Source organism: Tenrec ecaudatus, chromosome X (genome assembly GCF_050624435.1).
Source record: "Tenrec ecaudatus isolate mTenEca1 chromosome X, mTenEca1.hap1, whole genome shotgun sequence".
Taxonomy (NCBI): Eukaryota; Metazoa; Chordata; class Mammalia; order Afrosoricida; family Tenrecidae; genus Tenrec; species Tenrec ecaudatus.
Window position 1 is genome coordinate 47,484,059 of NC_134548.1, and position 19,422 is coordinate 47,503,480.

The 19,422-nt window shown below is 38.8% G+C and overlaps 1 pseudogene; it reads left to right on the plus strand.

The window, feature by feature from the left end:
• The first annotated feature begins 17,886 nt into the window (after positions 1-17,886).
• Positions 17,887-18,438, plus strand: LOC142433316 (centrin-2 pseudogene; annotated as a pseudogene).
• The last annotated feature ends 984 nt before the right edge of the window (positions 18,439-19,422 follow it).

Genomic DNA, 19,422 nt, shown 5'->3' on the forward strand with positions numbered 1-19,422 from the left:
TGCTCTGTTTATCAGACTTTAAGAAGATCTTTTTCTTTCAGCTTCTTTTCCTTGGTATATTGGCATTCTTTATGTGGCATTTTCTGTTTGTGTTTCCTTGTTTTTATGTCCGTGCTTCTCATTAGAACTGAGAAGTGATTAGATTTCGGACACACCCTAGACAGATAGGATCTCATTGATATAATGAAAAAAGCTAGACAAGATTGCATCCACAGGAATAAGGTTTAGGATACTGGAACATAATGAGTCCATGTACACCTAAACCCTAAAGTGATTCCTGATGATTGTCTTGTGCTAACATTAAAATATTTTTCTTCAAACTTAAAAAATATAACTTTATTGACATGTAACTCATATAATATAGTTCAATCATTAAACATATTACACTACAATCAATTTTAGAACTATTTCTTCTTCCTTGTACTCATTATTATTAGCTCCCTGTTCCCCCCGGTATTTCCCGCCATAATCCCAAAAACTATTAGTCTAGTTATAATCTCTATCAATTTACCTTTTCTGGATTTCATAGAGAGAAAAACATACAAAAACAAACCAAAAAAACCCATTAAAGAATAAAACCTAAAAATCCTCATCTGAAAAGGTAACAGGAGAAATTGACCCAAGTTGAGAAGAGGTTTCCTCTGTCGATGTGGATTTTTAGATGTACAAAGAAGGGGGCGAAGTTTGGATCCTGAGCATTAGGCAGGCACACCTCCTCTTTGTTTGGAGACCAGATTCGAAGAGTACATAATGCGAGAGCATAGGCCTACCTCTGTCTTGGTGTTTATCCTTACAGTAGTGCTTTCCTACTTTATTTGTCCTTTTGTGATTGACAAACTTGGTTCAGCATAATGATTTCCAAGCCCTTCCATGTCTGGAGGTGTTTCAGGGGTGCATAATGTTCCACTGTGTGTATGTACCAGAGTTTCTTTATCCCTTCTTTCACTGATGGGGATTTGGACTGTTTCCAGCTTCTTATTATTGTGAACTGTACTGCAACACAACTTCCTTTTGTGTCTCTTACCTCTTTGGAGTATATACCCAGCAAAGGTATTGCTGGGCTTTGTAACAATAACATTTTCATCCTTCAAATATGACCATACCATCATGCAAGAAATTAAGCGGTGGAATAGTTTAAACAATGTCTTTTCAAAATATACCCATAAAAATCTATCACCCAAAGGTTTTCTCCAAAAATGGCATATGCCTGAGCTGCAACCCCAGAGAATTTTTGATTGCATAAATGTGGAGTGAGGCTCAGGAATTGGTATTTTTAACAAAATTTCCAAATTATTTGTCGATAATTTATAGTACGCCCCCCCAAAATGCCATGGAAAATATAATAGAGGAAAGTTGACTTCATTCGTTCACTCTAAACCTTACTTTGATTGTCCCCAAGACCACTGATGATTCCTTGCTCTAAGTAAGCTCAGAAAACCCAGATTAATTTTATTATCGTTAGTCATTGTTATCTTTATATGGGCAATCAGATACACTATTTTAGTAAAATAATACTTATCCTTTAATTTCTGAGGATTTTTTTCATAAAACAAAATTATTTTAATAATTTCAGATAAGTTATCTTTCACTTCAGGGTCATTTTTGCGTTTCTCTTTTTCTCCTGGAACTTAACTGAAAAATGGATAAAATTTCTTTCCACTTATCCATTCTTTTCCTTCATTCTTACAGTTTAATTTTCTTGAATAGTACTTTCTATCAAGTTTTCTTTTATGTAATGGCCAAATAGATGTTGTTACCAAGGTGAAAAGACAGTGGCAAAGAGTAATTTGCAATACTGTCAGAACTAGCCCACATGGGGCACCAATATTAACTTGGATTTCACATATAAATTCGAAGGCTGTTTCATTACATCAACTATCAAATGATATCTTTAAGAAATGATATCTATATATTTTGCATCTCTACCTAGTACTATGAAGTTGTATTTTTGAAGGACTTTCTCTCTGTCCTGAACAAATTACCTTAAAAGCATATTTTGGTTTTGTCAAAAGGAACATTTGCTTGGGACAACTGAGAAACTTATTTGCAATATAGTCTGTTAACATCTATCTTTGACCCAGTGGTTCCACTTCTAGGTATTCTAACAAGAGAAGTTTAAAGGCATGTCCACAGAAACTTATACAAGGATGATCTTAGAAATTTGATTTATGATAACCCCACATTCAAAACAGCTCAAGTGCCCAATTTTATAAGTATATAAGTAGGTTATGTTATACCTATACAATGGAATATTAGCAAATAAATAAAAAGAAATAAACTATGGATAAAATGGATGGATTTCAGAGATATTGACCTGAGTGATTCTGGTCATAAAACACGACAAATATATACTGTGTGATCCTATTTATAAAGTTCTGGAATAGGAAAAAAAGTATGGTGTGCTTAAAAAGAAAACAAAATAACTGTTATTTCTGGGTTGAAGGTGTGAATTGATACCCGAGAGAAATTTGTGAGATGATGACAATGTTTTATAAGTGGATAGAGAACACAGGTCACCTGGTCATTTATGAAGGGACTTCAACAAGTTTGTGGGAAAATGGAATTAAGATTATGGAATTTTTCCAGGAACTTTTTAAGCCTGCTCATATATTTGCCAAAATAATGCTGTTAAGGTTTTGCATTCCATTGTATATAAAATTTACCTCTGTAAGTAATATATAAAATAATAAATGAGTGAGGGACTGAGAGAATAATGAGATGAAAAACAGAATTAGAAAATTGTTAGTTTTGAAATTAAGTTAAGAAAACATTAATACTACTTTACGTTGTATAGTCTTGACCTTTTCCATAATAAAGAAAAAAATTTTAAAAACCTAGTCTAGAGGTATCAGAACTTAATCATATTTTCTTTTCATTTTTTCATGATTTGTTGAAATATTACAATATGAATTTTAGGGAAAAAAGAATAAAGTATCATCAATTCATAAACTCTGAAGTAATTGGTACTTTATAAGCTTATTTTATTAGCTCCATCAATGCTAAACTTATACATGAGCCTTTAGTTTTTTTTTGAATCTATATGCATATAAGCACATCCAGTTAATTCAATTGTTATTCATATTTATGCAACAACCACTAAAGCTAGTAATTAAGAAAATGAAGAATATGCCAATTTCTTCCATCTGAAAATGATCAGACGTGCACCCCAGGTCTGTTGCTGGTGTTACTGGATTCAGAAAATTGCATTGGATAGACAGTATCAACTGCAGTTTCTTTTTTTTAAACTTTATTGGCACTTCATTCACATATCATTCACTAGTTCAACCATATCAAGAAGAGTTGTAAAATCTTTACCACAATCAATTTTAGAACATTTTCTCTTTCCCTATATTAAGTGTTATTCATATAATTTATTCAATTTTGGCAAAAATATACAGAACAAAACATTCTCTAGTTCAACAACTTCTACGAGTATAGTGCCATTGTTTATACTCTGTGTTGTACAACCTGTGAGCCTTCAGTTTTTATTAGTTGCATGCTTTCTTAAAATTTCTTAATATTTTATTAAACAAATAAGTATCTGAAAGATTTTGAAGCCATTGCTAAATTTTCCATTAGGGTTGAGAAGTGTCTTAGCCTGCGTTGTCTAGAGAAGTAAAAACCAGTGAAATACATATGTATACATTAAGGATATGGCTCATGCAGTTGTAGATACTGCCATTCCCAAGTCCATGAGTTGGAAGAGTCTTCTAACTTAATTGCTGGAGCTGGTGAGCCCAACGCTGGCAGGTCAGTTAGCAGACTGCTGGCTCACAGGCTTCAGAGGCTGATTAATTGAAAATTAACAGCAAGAAGTCAGATGCTAAGGAGTCAGATGCAGGTGAGTGAGCAAGAAGCCAGAGAGTTTAACCAGAAGGCTCAGAGATATTGGATGCAGGCCACACCTCTGAGGAAATACTCTTTCAACTTATAGGTTGCTCATAGCAGCTGTCATCATATCATATCTCAAAATGGGTTATGACTATTTCATTACATAACTGTCAAACTACATCATAACTGCCAAACCACCGACAAACATGGCTCAGCCAAGTTGCCATACAATCGCAGGGAGCAATCTCTGAAACAGAGGTAGACAATTTTGCTTCTGGAGAGAAGGTCTTTAGGTTCAAGCATATTTAGCCATTCAAAGGTAGTGGTAGACAGTCAAGGAGCCTGAGTTTGTGATTGATTTTGAACGGAAAGATTGGCAGTTAGGGCCCACGAAGTGCAACCTCAGGAGAAAAGGTCTGATGATCTGCTTCATCGATATCACACCCTCCGGAATAGTTCTGCTTTGTAATATAAGGGGCCATGGTGAATCCAGAGAGGCTGGACAGTGACTAACAACAATAGCAAACCATCAAGTATTCGTTGACTAAATAATCCCTGTGGACAATAAAAAGATGTGACTCTTTTATACCCATTAGTCACCTCAGAGATAGTGAGGCTCAGTAGGAAGCTCCTCTCAGGTGAAATGATGAGAGTTAAGATTAGGGTTAAGGATCCTCCTGTTAACTGTGGGGTAAGCCTCTGATTGAGGTTTTCTGCAACCACACTAGATGCCAAAATGCCTTGGCTCAAAATAGGGGCTTCAGCACATTCGCGATCAAAGGCTTTCCCATTCCTACAAGAAACCTAGCCTGATCCATACCCAGAAGCCGAAACTACATAGCCTCATCACCCTCTGAGGACTGTGGTTCTTCGCATAGATGAAGGTCTCCATAGCCATAGGGCAGGGTGTCTCAAGCACCGATACATATGGTCTGAAGGAGCTTCCTCTGATGTTCTGTCTTATAGTGCCCCTCCCCAATTATAGGCAGTTACCTTGTTTCCAAATGAAAACTAAAATTCACTGTGTCCTTTCTCCTTTTCAGAAAGTTCTCTTCATTGAGCCAATTGCTTTTAAGAATATATCATTGAAATATTTCCTTTTATCTTTATTTATTCTTCAAGATTGAATTTTTTGTTCATGGTCTTTCTCCGTTTCTACTTCTCTATCCAATTCATAATTTTCAAATATTGATCAAAATATTTTTACAGGAAGACCAGATAAACCCTGGTTAAAAAGAATATAACAAATGAGAATATGGATGCCTTTAGACATACACATTTGATTAATTCTATGAATTGTATGCACAAATGTTATAAGTGGTAAGAGAAAAATGAAAGTTTATGGCTTCCTCTGGTTATTATTTTCTTGTAAAAGCAGGAACTTGCTTGTTGATTTCTGGTTCCTAAAGTTTTGAAAAAGAACTTAACTTATGATGTTTTAAATAATTATGTCTAGATTTAACCAATAGCTATCTATGTTATGCATACCCCTTGCCTCTTCTTATCCTATCTGTCCTAGGTTCTGTTTTCTCTATTGAGTTCTCTTTTGTCCAACATTTGTTTAATAAATGTTAACCAGCAGGAAAGGGACTAGAATATATATAGAGAAAGACAAAGAATCACCAAACATGAGAATGCTGAATTGGGTCTCCCTTGTTCCCACCAATTGCTGGCAAGTTGGCATCCAGCAAATAAAGAATTAACCTTATAGGAAGTTTCTGACTCATCGCCTCTTGACTTGTAAATGATTTATACTTAGAAACAGATGAAAAAGAGATCTAAAGTCCCTATAATCCTTATCATCTGGCATGCAATTATTGACCCAGAAAGGTACATATAGATCTGATGCAGATGCTTAGGGTTAGGAAGAAATTAGTACCAAGAGTATAAGTCATTTTTCCTGTGCTTTCCTATTCTATTACCGAATACGAGTGTCCCCATGGAGCTTACCAGCAATCCTAATGCATTTACACCTCGTTCTATTTCTACAACTGTTAACTTTCATGGACTTCATTAGTCTTGTTAGTAGTTGCAAATTATATGATGTGCTTTACAACCATGCTATATATACGGCTATATCTTTCCCCCCCATTTCACTGCTCAAGACTGTACTGCTAGGAAGACTATGTTCTCTCTCTCTCTCCCCTCCATCTCTCGACCATCTTCTTTATCACCCCTTCCAATTCTGAGGAAGCAGCAGAGCTTATACAGTTGAAGTGGGAAAAGAGCTGAGGTCTGATTTCTCCACTATCACCAGTAGTTCTCAAAGTGATAGCAAACAGCTGTTGAAGACTTGTCCTGTGCACTTTTGAGGGGTGCTTGGTCATTGCTACAATGAGGATTTCCTGATAAAATTCTGGAAACGGATGGATGTCATCATCCTTTCTGGGAAGACCATGTCATTATCACAGTACAGAGGCCCCCTTTTCCAATGTGCAATTCCAAAGTGCAAATTGGCCCCTAGAGGGACAGTTGTGATTTAGCCTTCTATCATTTAATAAAGCCACTTCATTCCCTGGGGATTCCTAGCCTTAGAATTGGACACCCTCTACTACTGAATTTTCAAAATGTGATTTATATGATCATATGTATTTTCTCTGACTTTTGTGAAGCTGAGCACTCATTAAGAGAAGACCAAGGTGAATTTTGAATCTTTTTAGAGACAAGGGGAAAAAACTACAAATTGTTCCTGCATAGTATGGCTCAACGTTGTTCTTGCTGTTGCTGTTAGGTGCCATGGAATTGGTTCTAATGAAGAGCAACAGAACAAAACACTGCCTGGTCTTGCACCACCCTCACAAATGTTGTTACATTTGAATCCACTTGAACCCATGATTCAATATATGCAGGTTAAACACCTTTGTGGTCTAGTATGGTGACCTCTTTGTTTTATATAAAATCCTATTTGTGGAAAAATGCAACAAGATCCAAATAATTGGCTGATATATAACATATGGAAACAGAGCTAATTTAAATTTCCAATAGACATAATTCATCATTCAACTTTACCTTTCTTTATTCATAGAAGCTCTTGACACTAAGGAATAGCTGGTAAATAAATATCAACTGAATGTACAATGAAATGCCATTTTCAACAAGATGATGTTAATAATTACAGAATATGTTTCAGATACAGATAAGCTTGATCATTTATAACAGTTTGTAAACGTTGAAAAGAATTGCTTAAGCATCTTGATAACTCTGGGGATAATTTTCCCATTAGAAACAACAAAAACAATAAACCAATAGAAAAACTTACAAAGTATTCTTTAAAAAGAATCATTGCAATATAATGGGTATCGACTTTCTCCACAGTTTAAAAACTGACATTGGAGAAATATGTTAAATAAGCACATCTAGCACGCTCAGTTTATGAAAGTGTTTTTTGTCAGTTTGATGTAAGTTACATTGAGGGAACAATAAAGTGATGCATTAATGCTCCAAACTGAAATAGCAGGAAGAAGGGAAGGACAAGGACAGTAAAAAAAATATCCCAAATAGGAATGACACTTAAAATACCAGGGGCTCAAATCAAAAGTAAATGCTTAGAAAAGAATGATGGCAACATACGTACAAATGTGCTTGATACAACTGATGCATGGATTGTTATAAGAGCTGAAAGAGCCCCCAATAAAACCATCTTTTAATAAAAAAAAATAATCCATCTTTGAGTGATTCCAGCCTGTCTGATATCCATGTCCTAAAGCACACAGCATTTGTTGTCTCACATCTGCAATGGATGGTGTTGTCTTGCTGGAGCTCATGCAGATCTACATTTGTTTATTCTCTGAAGGTGATTCTTCATCATAAGGTATTGGGAACAGATTCTCCAGGGAAAACATCTGTTCAGCTATAATGCCAGCATCTGCCAAGTTGGATGTGCTAAGGCAAAAGAACATTATGTTAGTGGTTCAGGCACCTCAAATCCACAAATTGATATAATATCAAAGACAGACAAGCTACATTTTTTCCTCATTGGTACTGCATGCACTCTGGAGCAAAATCCAGAATTCTGGTCTGATTCTGGCTGTGCCACATGCAGAATACATAAGTGAGATAATATTGGCCGTGGAGTCAGAATGACAACAGCCTGGCTGTGCTTTAGAGTCTCCTTTATTCCTCCCTGCTACTCCAGGCTGGCTGCTTTTATATGGATCGCCTTGGGCCATCACTGAGAGAGAGAGAGAGAGAGAGAGAGAGAGAGAGAGAGAGAGAGAGAGAGAGAGAGAGAGAGAGAGAGAGAGAGAGAGAGAGAGAGAGAGAGAGAGATAACATCGTCATCTAAAATGGGGATATTTATCTCAGAATTGGATGCAAATGACCAAGTGCCATAAAGGTATATGCAATCTCAAAATATGTACTCTTAGAATGGTTTAGAATGAATGACAACATATTTCTCTTGACCTAGATGTTGTTGTTAGGTGGTGTCGAGTTGGTTCTGACTCATAGCAGCCCCCAGTGCAACAGAAAGAAACCCTTCCCAGTCCTACACCACACTCATCACGATTGTTAGCTTTGAGCTCATTGCTGCAGCCTTAATGTCAATCCCTCTCTGTAAGAGTTCTTCCTCTATTTCACACTGACCCTCCACTTCATTAAGCACAATGGCCTTTTTCAGGAACTGTTTTCTCCTGATAGCATGCCCAAAGGATGTGAGACAAAATCTCAACATCCTCATTTCTGTGGAGCTGTCTAGGGAGCAGTCCAGCTGTACTTCCTCCAAGACAGATTTGTTTGCTCTTCTGAAAATTCATGGCACTTTCACTATTCTTTATCAGCACCATAATTCAGACGCATCACGTTTTCTTTGGTATTTTTTATTCATTGTCCATCTTGCACGTGCATACCGGATAATTGAAAATATCATGGCTTGGGTCAGGCTCACCTTAATCTTCCAAGTTACAGCTTTGCTTTTCAATACTTTAAAGAGGTTTTGTGCATAAGATTTGCTCAAATCAATATGTCATTCGATTCCTGATTGCAGTTTCCATGAGCATTGATTATGGATATAAGCAAAATGAAATCCATGACAACTTCAATCTTTTCTCTGCTTATCTTGCTGTTGGCTATTACTCCACTTGTGAAAATTGTTGGTTTTCTTTACATGGTCTTGCAATCCATACTGAAGGATACAGTCTTGATTTTCATCAGCAGTTGCCTCAAATCCTCTTCACTTTCAACAAGTAAGTTTGTGTCATTTGTGTATTGCAGATTGTGAATAAAACTTCCGCCAAGCCTCATGCTGGGTTCTTCTTCATATAGCTAGACCTAGGTAATTACTGTTGGACTTAGGAAATGTTCTATGGACTCCAATCCATAACAAGTGCACATGAGAGAGCAGAATTTTCTCACAGAAATTTCTAGGCCATAATCTTTACACAAGCTCCTACAGAGCAGGAGGGTGTATTCAAACTGTCAATTTTTAGGTTAGCAGACAAAAGTTTAATCTAATGTGACTCCAAGATTCCTTGGCTAAAAATTCCTCCTGTGATAAAAATTCCCTATGGAAGAGGGTTCCAATCTTCCACAATTCCAATCTACATAATCCCTACTTTGTCCCAACTCTCTTTACTCCAATGGAGTTCACTTGGCCTCCCCTACTTTTAGCCCATGTTCCCTGCCATGGGGCTCATGAGCAACTTGAGAAGCTTCTGACATTTGCAGAGCATTCCCAAGACCTGAGCATTTGGAGCTTCAGCGATAATTCCATTTCCATTGCACACATGTTTATTAAGTGCTTCTGAAGAGTCAGGCACTCCGGTGCTGAGTAGGCTTTGGATGCTGGCAAAAGCAACTCTGGTTCTAAAATTTGTTCAGTTATCTGGTCAGTATTTATCTGGTTCAGCTGATTGCTTCCTTTGCTTCGTCCTCTCCAATTTTCCCGTGTCCCTCTAATGAAGAAGAACTGGTTAATTTTGGAAATGGAGGGAAAGTGAGTTTCAGGCTGTCAGGACCTATATAAGCAAAGTCAAATAGAAAACTTGCCTGGATCAAGTACAATGGCAGATAGTGCCATGTGAAAAGTACAGATTTGGAGGTTCAAGCCCTCCCAGAGGCATCTTAGAAGAATGGCCCAGAAGTCTCCTTCCAAAAAATAAAGCAGCCATTGAACACCTTATAGAGCACAATTCTACCCTGTTATACATGGGGTTACCATATGATGGAATCAAATCTATGATAACTGGTTTACAACATCTTGGCAAGCTCCTCCCAATGCTAGATGAAAAAAACTGAGTCTGCTTCACCTAACGAAATATCCCTTCCAGATCCCTAAATTATCCTTTTCTGAACTCATAGTCACCAAGATCCCTGACTTGCCATACAGAGAGGGAATGTATTGATCCATCAGTTCAAACTTCTGCTATGTTTGAAATTTATATTTCTCATGTAAATGAATAAGTTAATGTGATTGTTAGGTTTCATGTAAACTTGGTTGGGCCAGGATTTTCCCATGATGCAACTGAACAGTGTGGGCAACTCCATGATGAGATCTGCAGCCAGACAGTTGTGGGGAAAATAGACCTCCTTAATCTAATTACAGCCTTGATACAAATCAGAGAGGTTTCATTCAGTGTGTGGTCTCCTCTTAGTATGAATTAACACTGTGTGGTAGTGAGCTCACGTCTTCTTCTGCTGGATCCGCATCCTGTATCTGGTTTGTCAACCTCCTCCTATCAGCAGATCCCGTGTTCATATGGTCACCTCAGATTTCAGTCAACCTGAGCTTTATTCAGTTTGGCATTCACCAGCACATCTTCTTCCTGCTTCATCCTCCGGCTTCCTATTCATCAGCCACTGCAGCTACATGAGACAGGCGAAGCCTCTACCTCATATCTGATCCATGAGCTTGGACTGGACTGGACTTAGCCACTTCTACAAAGTGTGAGCCATTTCTTGATATAAATCTCTTCTGTCTCCATATTCATATAGGCATCACTGGCTTTGCTACTATAGAGAACCTAGCCTAACACTATCAGCAATGTGCTGAGCCTACCATTTTGGTTCCATGTGCTCAATGAGTATGAGGATACCTTTCCGAGTGGGGAACCCAATCAGTGTCTGGATAAATCAGGTGCCCGAGCCTGCCACCTAGGTTTTTGCAGTATTATCCCAGTTGTAAGCAATGGAAGCCATGGATTTAAGGAGTGTTTTTATGCAGATTTTGTGACTTCCTTCTCTGAAGCTCTCATTTTTACTGGGATTCCCTTACCCTTTGATTCCCCAAGTGCTCTGTTAGACCCAACTCTCCCACTGAATCTTCAGATCTGTAAAACTCAATCTTTTTAATGTGAGCCCCATCTGGCCAAGTGAAGGCTGAGAAAAGTCTGAAGGTGGTGGTGGAAGGGGAACATATAACTGTGTATCTTGGCCAGTGATTCTCCTGTTACAAGTGCCAAAGTTCCTCCAGTTTATTCCTAGTGTCTCCAATAGTTGTTTTTTTTTAAGCAAAAGGGAAGAAATTTATTGGAGCCCATGTGGGAAACCCTAGGGGGTCCAAACATACCCTACTGTGTAGGCATGCCCAGCAAAGAGTCATACCATTCTCTGTACCCCCATGTTCCAGAGGGTCTCCCCTTGAGCCAAGTTCCAAAGCCCCAGGACTGGCTCGGGGTGGGGACGCCAATAGATGTTTTTGTATGTTGCTCATAGTTTATGGAGTTCCTGGGTGGTGTGAACAGATAAAATACTTGACTGCTAAGTGAAAGATTGAAGGTTTGAGTTCACATAGTGATGCATGGAAGGAAAGTCTGGTGTTCTACTTCTAAAAATAAGCCATGTAGACCAGAGGATGTACCCTGGTAGAGATAAGAGCTGGGAATCCTGGACAGATAAACCCCTCAGGACCAATAATGAGAGTAGGAAGGGGAAGGTGGGGGAGAAAGGGAGAACCAATCACAATGATCTAGATATAACCCTCTCCCTGGGGGATGGACAACAGAAAAGTGAGTGAAGGGAGACATCAGTGTAAGACATGAAAAAAATAATTTATAAATTATCAAGGGCCCATGAGGGAGGGTGGGGGAGGAAGGGGAAAAATGAGGAGCTGATACCTAGGGCTCAAGTAGAAAGAAAATGTTTTGAGAATGATGATGGCAACAAATGTAAAAATGTGCTTGACACAATGAATGTAGATATGGATTGTGATTAAAGTTGAGCCCCCAATAAAATGATTTTAAAAAATTAGCCATTGAAAATTCTATGGAGTACAGTTGTACCCTGGCACACATGAAGCAGCTATGAGCCAATATCAACACAAGAGCAACTGGAATGGCTCAGAATTTATAGTTGTGATCTGCAGCAAAACAAAATAAACCAAACTCATTGCCATCAAGTCAATGCTGACTCGTAGTGACCCCTGAAGGTTTCTGAGACTGTAACTGTTTAAGTGAGTAAAAAGTCCAATTTTTCTCCTGTGGAGCTACGGGTGGTTTCGAACTTGCAACTATGCAGTTTGCAGCCCAATGGAGGCCTACACCACCAAGGTATACAACTATTTCTTGAACTTAATAGAGCCTCCTACTTGACATGGTAAATTAGCCCTAGATTGGTTATTAGGACTTTTTCTCAGAGGTAATTTTGGGTGCTCATTGACTGATGAACGATCTCTAGTGACCAGCTGTTCCTACTTCTCTGCCCATCTACAGCGGCTATTGTGGCACAGAAGAATCCGGTGAGATTGAGTTTCCAAAAAATAGTATGGGATGCTCTAGTGATTTAAGTGTCACCATGCGATCAGTAGGAGTCAGAAATGTATAATAAGATCAGAGGATTCTTGGGAAGTCAAAAGGTACAAGAACTTGTAACAAATGCTTTAGTGTCAAATGCCCGAGGCTTGATTCTGAATAGTTACTTAAGTTTTCCTGTGTCAACAACAGGCCTATTATAAGAGTAAGACACACTAAATACACACACATATGTTTATATATTTGTATATATATTTATAGATATAATAAACTAGCCCTCAAATAATGGTGTGTTTCTTCTTTTATAGGATGCCCTGGCCAAATAGTGGGCTACCCACTGCATTGCTAACCACAGAAGTTTGAACCCAGCAGCTGCTCAAAGAGAGAGAGATGAGGCTGGCTGCTCCAACAATGATTTAAAGCCTCTGCAACCCACAGGGGCAGCTTAACTCTCTACTATAAGGTCCCTGTGAGTTGGAATTGATTCAATGGCAGTGATTATGGCTTGGGTGATATCTCTATATATTTATATGTAGATATACCTGGATATAATATGTTTATATTACTTATATATGTATATATGTGTTTACATTAGTGCTATATGTGTGTGCAAGACCTAAGAATATACATTTTCGATCATCTCCACAGCTAATTGCTATGTAACAATGTGTTGATAATTCAGAGACAAAGTTTTCTTGAGGGAGGGAGTGTAAGACTTCGAATTCCCTCATCATCTTCTAGAAGACAAATTTTTATTGCATTTTTGGCTTTGATGTCTATAAACTCTTCACTTTAGATAGAGACTAAAACATTTGAATGTCTGGCTAGAAGGAAATCAGCAGAGTGATTCAACCAATTCGTGTTTAAAGGTATTCCACTGCATAATTTTTCACCTGTGAAGTACTCCACACTTCTTTTTTTTAAAAAACATTTTATTAGGGGCTCATACAACTCTTATCACAATCCATACATATACATACATCAATTGTATAAAGCACATCTGTACATTCCTTGCCCTAATCATTTTCTTTTTTTTCTTTTACATTTTATTAGGGGCTCATACAACTCTTATCATAATCCATACAAATACATACATCAATTGTATAAAGCACATCCGTACATTCTTTGCCCTAATCATTTTCAAAGCATCTGCTCTCCACTTAAGCCCTTTGCATCAGGTCCTCTTTTTTCCCCTCCCTCCCCACTCCCCACTGCCTCATGAGCCCTAGATAATTTATAGATTATTATTTTGTCATATCTTGCCCTATCCGGAGTCTCCCTTCCCCTCTTCTCTGCCGTCCATCTCCCAGGGAGGAGGTCACATGTGGATCCTTGTATTCAGTTCCCCCTTTCCAACCCACTCACCCTCCACTCTCCCAGCATCGCCCCTCACACCCTTGGTCCTGAAGGTATCATCCACCCTGGATTCCCTGTGCCTCCAGCCCCCATATGCACCAGTGTACAACCTCTGCCCTATCCAGCCCTGCAAGGTAGAATTCGGATCATGGTAGTTGGGGAGAGGAAGCATCCAGGATCTGGGGGAAAGCTGTGTTCTTCATCGGTACTACATCGCACCCTGACTGACCCATCTCCTCTTCTAAACCCCTCTATGAGGGGATCTCCAGTGGCCGACACGTGGGCCTTGGGTCTCCACTCTGCACTTCCCCCTTCATTCAATATGGTATATAAATATATATATACATACACACACATATATACATATATATATATATATATTTTTTTTGCATGATGCCTTATACCTGGTCCCTTTGGCACCTCGTGATCGCGCTGGCTGGTGTGCTTCTTCCATGTGGGCTTTATTGCTTCTGATATAGATGGCCGCTTGTTCACCTTCAAGCCTTTAAGACCCCAGACACTATCCCTTTTGATAGCCAGGCACCATCAGCTTTCTTCGCCACATTTGCTTATGCACCCGTTTGTCTTCAGCGATCGTTATCATAGAGGTGTGCAGCCAATAACATGGTTTTTTGTTTGTTGATGCCTGATAACTGATCCCTTCAGGACCATGCGATCACACAGGCTGGTGTGTTCTTCCATGTGGGCTTTGTTGCTTCTGAGCTAGATGGCCGCTTATTTATCTTCAAGCCTTTAAGATCCAGTCACTATCTCTTTTAATAGCCGGGCACTATCAGCTTTCTTCACCACATTTACTTGTTCACCCACTTTGGCTTCAGCAGTTGTGTCGGGAGAGTGAGCATCATAGAGTGCAAATTTAACAAAAGAAAGTATTCATGCATTGAGGGAGTGCTTGAGTAGAGGCCCAAGGTCCTCTGCCACCTTAATACTGAACCTATAAATATAGACACATAGATCTATTTCCCCATCCTCATATATATATTTGCATGTACATGTCTTTGTCTAGACCTCCATAAATACCCCTCGACTCCTAGCTCTTTCCTCCCTCTCCCTTGACTTTCCTCCTGCCCTACCACCATGCTCCGTCCCCAACTGGGCTACAGCTATCCCTCTTCTCTACGCAACCTTACCCTTGATCATTCCCCACCAGGCCTGCCACTCCCCCCTCACTACCATTTTGGGTCCCATGTTGTTCCCTTGTCCCTGTGTTTGTTGACACCACTTCCTTACCCCCCCACCCCCCCACCCCAAATCCTCCCAGAACTGTCGGTCCCATTGTTTTTCCTCCAGATAGTTCATCCAGCCTGTCCTATTCAGACAGACCTGTACTCCACAGTTCTTAAATAGGTTTTTACTAAGTAGAAATCCCAGATTCCTAACAGAATGGACATTTTTTGTCCTTAATTTCTCTTGCTTTCAACAAGCATGTTAAATACAATTATATTTTAGATTACAATTTTTATTTCAGAACCATGGCAGGGTTTTATAATCTAGTTAATATTGCATCTGGACTTAATACAACATAGGATAATTATAAGGGTCTTAGATACAGTGTAATCATATTTTTAAAAATCTGAACTTTTTCAAAGAAAAATTTTTAGTTAACATAAGAAAACAGATTGTTGGGAACCAAGGTCAATGGGAAGAAAGGCCAGGATTAAAACTCACGAGGGTGAATCTTAAGTAGCTAACGCCATACTTGTCTCAAGAGACAATAGAGATTGATTGCATGAATGCCTGCTTGAAAGAATGACTATTCTGGAATCGATATGTGTAAGTTATGGAATTCTACTTTGAACTAAATGTACTATGATGTTTTCCTTTGATGTGAGTATTGTGATACTTCTACTCACTCACTTTAGACTCATCATCGGGAAAGACCAATTACTAGGGTCAATAAAAATGAGGAAAGCACTTAAAGAAGTCGGTTGACACATTATCTATAGCAATGAGCTCAAACATACCTATGATCATGAAGACGGCACAAGATCTAGCAATATTTCATTTTTAAATACATAAGGTCACCATGAGTTAAAGTTGGCTTGATAGCACCTAACAACATGCGGATATAGAAAGAGTTGTCCTACAAGAGCTGATTGCAGAAAGGCCTGCACAGCTGGGGCATGGGCAGGAGTGATCAACACTGGCTCCCTTGTGTGTGGCCCCCTCTGTAGGTGTGCTCCTTTCCATCCAGCCCACTTCCCAGAATTTTCTACAATCTTCTCAATCCTATATCCTTCCCTACTGCTCTCCAAAGAGACCCTCTTGAAAATCTTACCAGACAAGTGGGGCATAGATACTATAGCCATGGAACACGTTTCTTAGATGTAGAAGAAAAAGTCCACCAACCAGCAAAAAGTGATAGGCTTGAACAGTAGTAGCAGGACTATGGATTTGCTGGCTAGCTGTTTCACTCACTGAGGGGATTGCTTTAATATTGCAAGCCATGGAAGACCTGGAAAAATATACTTTAATATGAAAACTACAGGTCCCAATTAATGTCTCACCCATTGTGCACGACTTGACAGTTCTCCTGCCTTGTTGTAATAATAAATGTGAAGCTCTAGGAGTTTCAGTTCAAATATTTTGGGATATGCAGCCTAAAATTTTTTCTTCCCAAACTTCATTTGTTATTGAAATAATTTTAAAGTATGGCCTTTATACAGTGCCATGCTTCTAAGGAGGATTCTACCTGTAAGTCTTCCAGAAAAAAAATTGTTCCTGCTTCTGTCAGTCCATGGTATACTCAGTATTCTTAACCAACATCAAATTTAAAGGCATCAATTCTTCTTTGGGCTTCCTTATTTATTGTCCAGCATTCCCTTGCATAGGAGGTTGAAGATAACATGCCTTGAGTCTGGTGCACCTTAGTCCTCAAAATGACATCCTTGTTCTTTAACATTGAAGAGGTCCTCTGCAGCAGATTTGCTGTAATCAATACATTGTTAATTTCTGAACTACTGCTTCTATTAGCATTGATTGTATATTCAAGTAAAATGCAATTCTCGACAACTTTCCACTCAGTGAGATGCCTTTGACTAGCCAATAAAACACAGATAAACCTTATTCTGCTATTATTTGTCTGCAGCCAAGAGCCATCTGCCATAAACAGTGATATCCCTTAGTCCACATTCTCTTATGAATCTATCTTGAATTCCGGACAGTTCCTTGTTAGTGTACTACCACCATCATTTGTGAAGTATTTCAGCAGTTTTCACTTGTGCATGATATTAATAATATTTATAAAAATATCCACAATCTGTTGGATATTTGGAAGGGACACAGATATGGATCTCTTTGAGTTGATAGGCCAGGTCACAGTCTACCAAATGTTTTGGCAGAGATGAGTGACCACATCCTCCGTTGCATTCTTGGATAGAATCTCCATTGGGATTCCATCAATTTCTAGAACTTTGCTTTCTGTCAATAGCACCAGTGCAGTTTGTATGTTTCATTGATCACCCTCAGCTCTTGATCCTGTAATGACTGAATGTGGATGAGTGCCCTGCAGCCAGTGACTCTGCACATTGCTTTCATCTTTTGATGCTTCCTGCATGTTTTGTTCACAGAATCAATGGACTGAGACACCTGAGGCTTCAATTGCATCTTCAGATGGATGGGTTTGGGGAATGTTCTTCTCTCTGGGTTTTGTAACTCCGGGTCTTCGCCCATTTCATATTAATACTCTACTTTGTCTTTGTAGAGTATTAATATTATTATTTCATTCATGTCCAATAAATAACCAGTAAAGACAAGTATTCACATGATGCAGATAGAGAGAGGAAAAGGTGTGAGTCAGCAAATGATTTGTGCTGGTGGGCAAGGGATAAGAAGTTGCAGAATAGACTGATAAAGATTGTTACGAGCCTCTAGAGTGGCGCGCAGAATGATGGGAATGCGCCAAATCCATTTGTTTGTTTGTTGCCATAACAACACTCCGTGGAGTAGGTCAGTGGGTTCAGTCAGCAGGTTCGGTCAGTGGAGTCGGTCAGCCATGGACGCCGACTGTGAAGAGCTAGATGAGAACCCACTTTGCCTAGAAGGTAGGTCGAGTCCTAAAGCGTTTCTGAATAAAAAGCAGAGGCAGAGTTTGCGCGAAGTTTTTGACCACATGGACGTGAAGGGAACTGGCACTATCGATATCGACAATCTTAAGGTGATAATTAGGGCCTTGGGCTATGAGCCTAAGAAGAATGAGGTCAACGACCTTATGAGCGAAATTGATGAGGAAGGTACAGGAAAAATGAGCTTTGATGATCTTGTGTATGTGGTGTCTAAGAAACTGACTGATAAAGACACCACTGAAGAAATCCGGGAAGCCTTCCAGTTCTTCAAAGAGGATGAAGATGTAAACATCTCTTTTCAAAGTCTAAAATATACGGTTGAATATTTGGGCCAGGATGCCACTGATGAAGAACTGCAACAAATGATTGATGGGGCGGATAAAGATGGAGACGGAGAAATCAGTGAGCGAGAGTTTGTGAAGATCATAAAGAATAAGAAAGAAGCCCCCCCCCTCCTTGCAGGCATACCCAGATTAGTTTAGGACCGGCCATCGAGAGAAACCTCCTTCAAGAAGATGAACTATTTCCAATGTCCACCTATCCCCCCCTCACAAACAACAGACCCTGCTGGATCTGAGTGTGAAGATTAAAAATAAACCTTATTTTGAAGAAAATTCTTATATTGCAGCAGTCATTATTGAGTTCCTGTTCACATCCCCTCTAATGAGCTGATTCCAGGAACCCAAGCGGAAGGCGAATTTTGAAAATGATGAGGGCAACGAATGTATAACGGTGCTTTACTCAATTGATGTATGTATGGATTGTGATAAGAGTTGTATGAGCCCCAATAAAATGATTTATTAAAAAAGAAAGAAAAAATAGAAAAATAAAGAAAACCAAACCCTAAAACTAAAACAAAACCCTTGAGAATGTAATCTTGTTTGGTAAAATTGTAATTGAGCTATAGATTTTGAGATGAGGTCAACCTAGATTAAGTGTGGACAATAAATCCAAAAGAAATTCATTGTCAGAGTCTATTCAACTCACAGATATCATATAAGACAGAATAGAATTGTCCAATAGTGTTTCTAAGGCTATAATCTTTTAAAAAAGAGATTTTTTCATTATGATACAGAACAAATTGATTTTCCATTCAATAACTTGTATATATTTTGTTTGATGACACTGCTTGCAATTCCTACAATATAAAGCACACTTTCAGTTTTTATCATTTCCATACATCCTTCCTTGTTTCTTATCTTTTCTTACATTTGAGCTTTATCCCTGGGAAAATGCTGACCTTTTAAGCGCATATGGTTGATTGTTCTGAGGAGTGTTGTTAACCTTAAAGGACTATTTATCCTTTGACTAGAAGTTAAACCACAGGGCCTTAGAAGGGTATATCAAGGGCCCTGCCAGTATCTATCAGACCAGTAAGCCTTCATGTATTGTGTGAATAGAGAAACAAATTCATAGACACACACGCACACGCATGCACGCTTGCGCGCACGCACGCACGCACACAC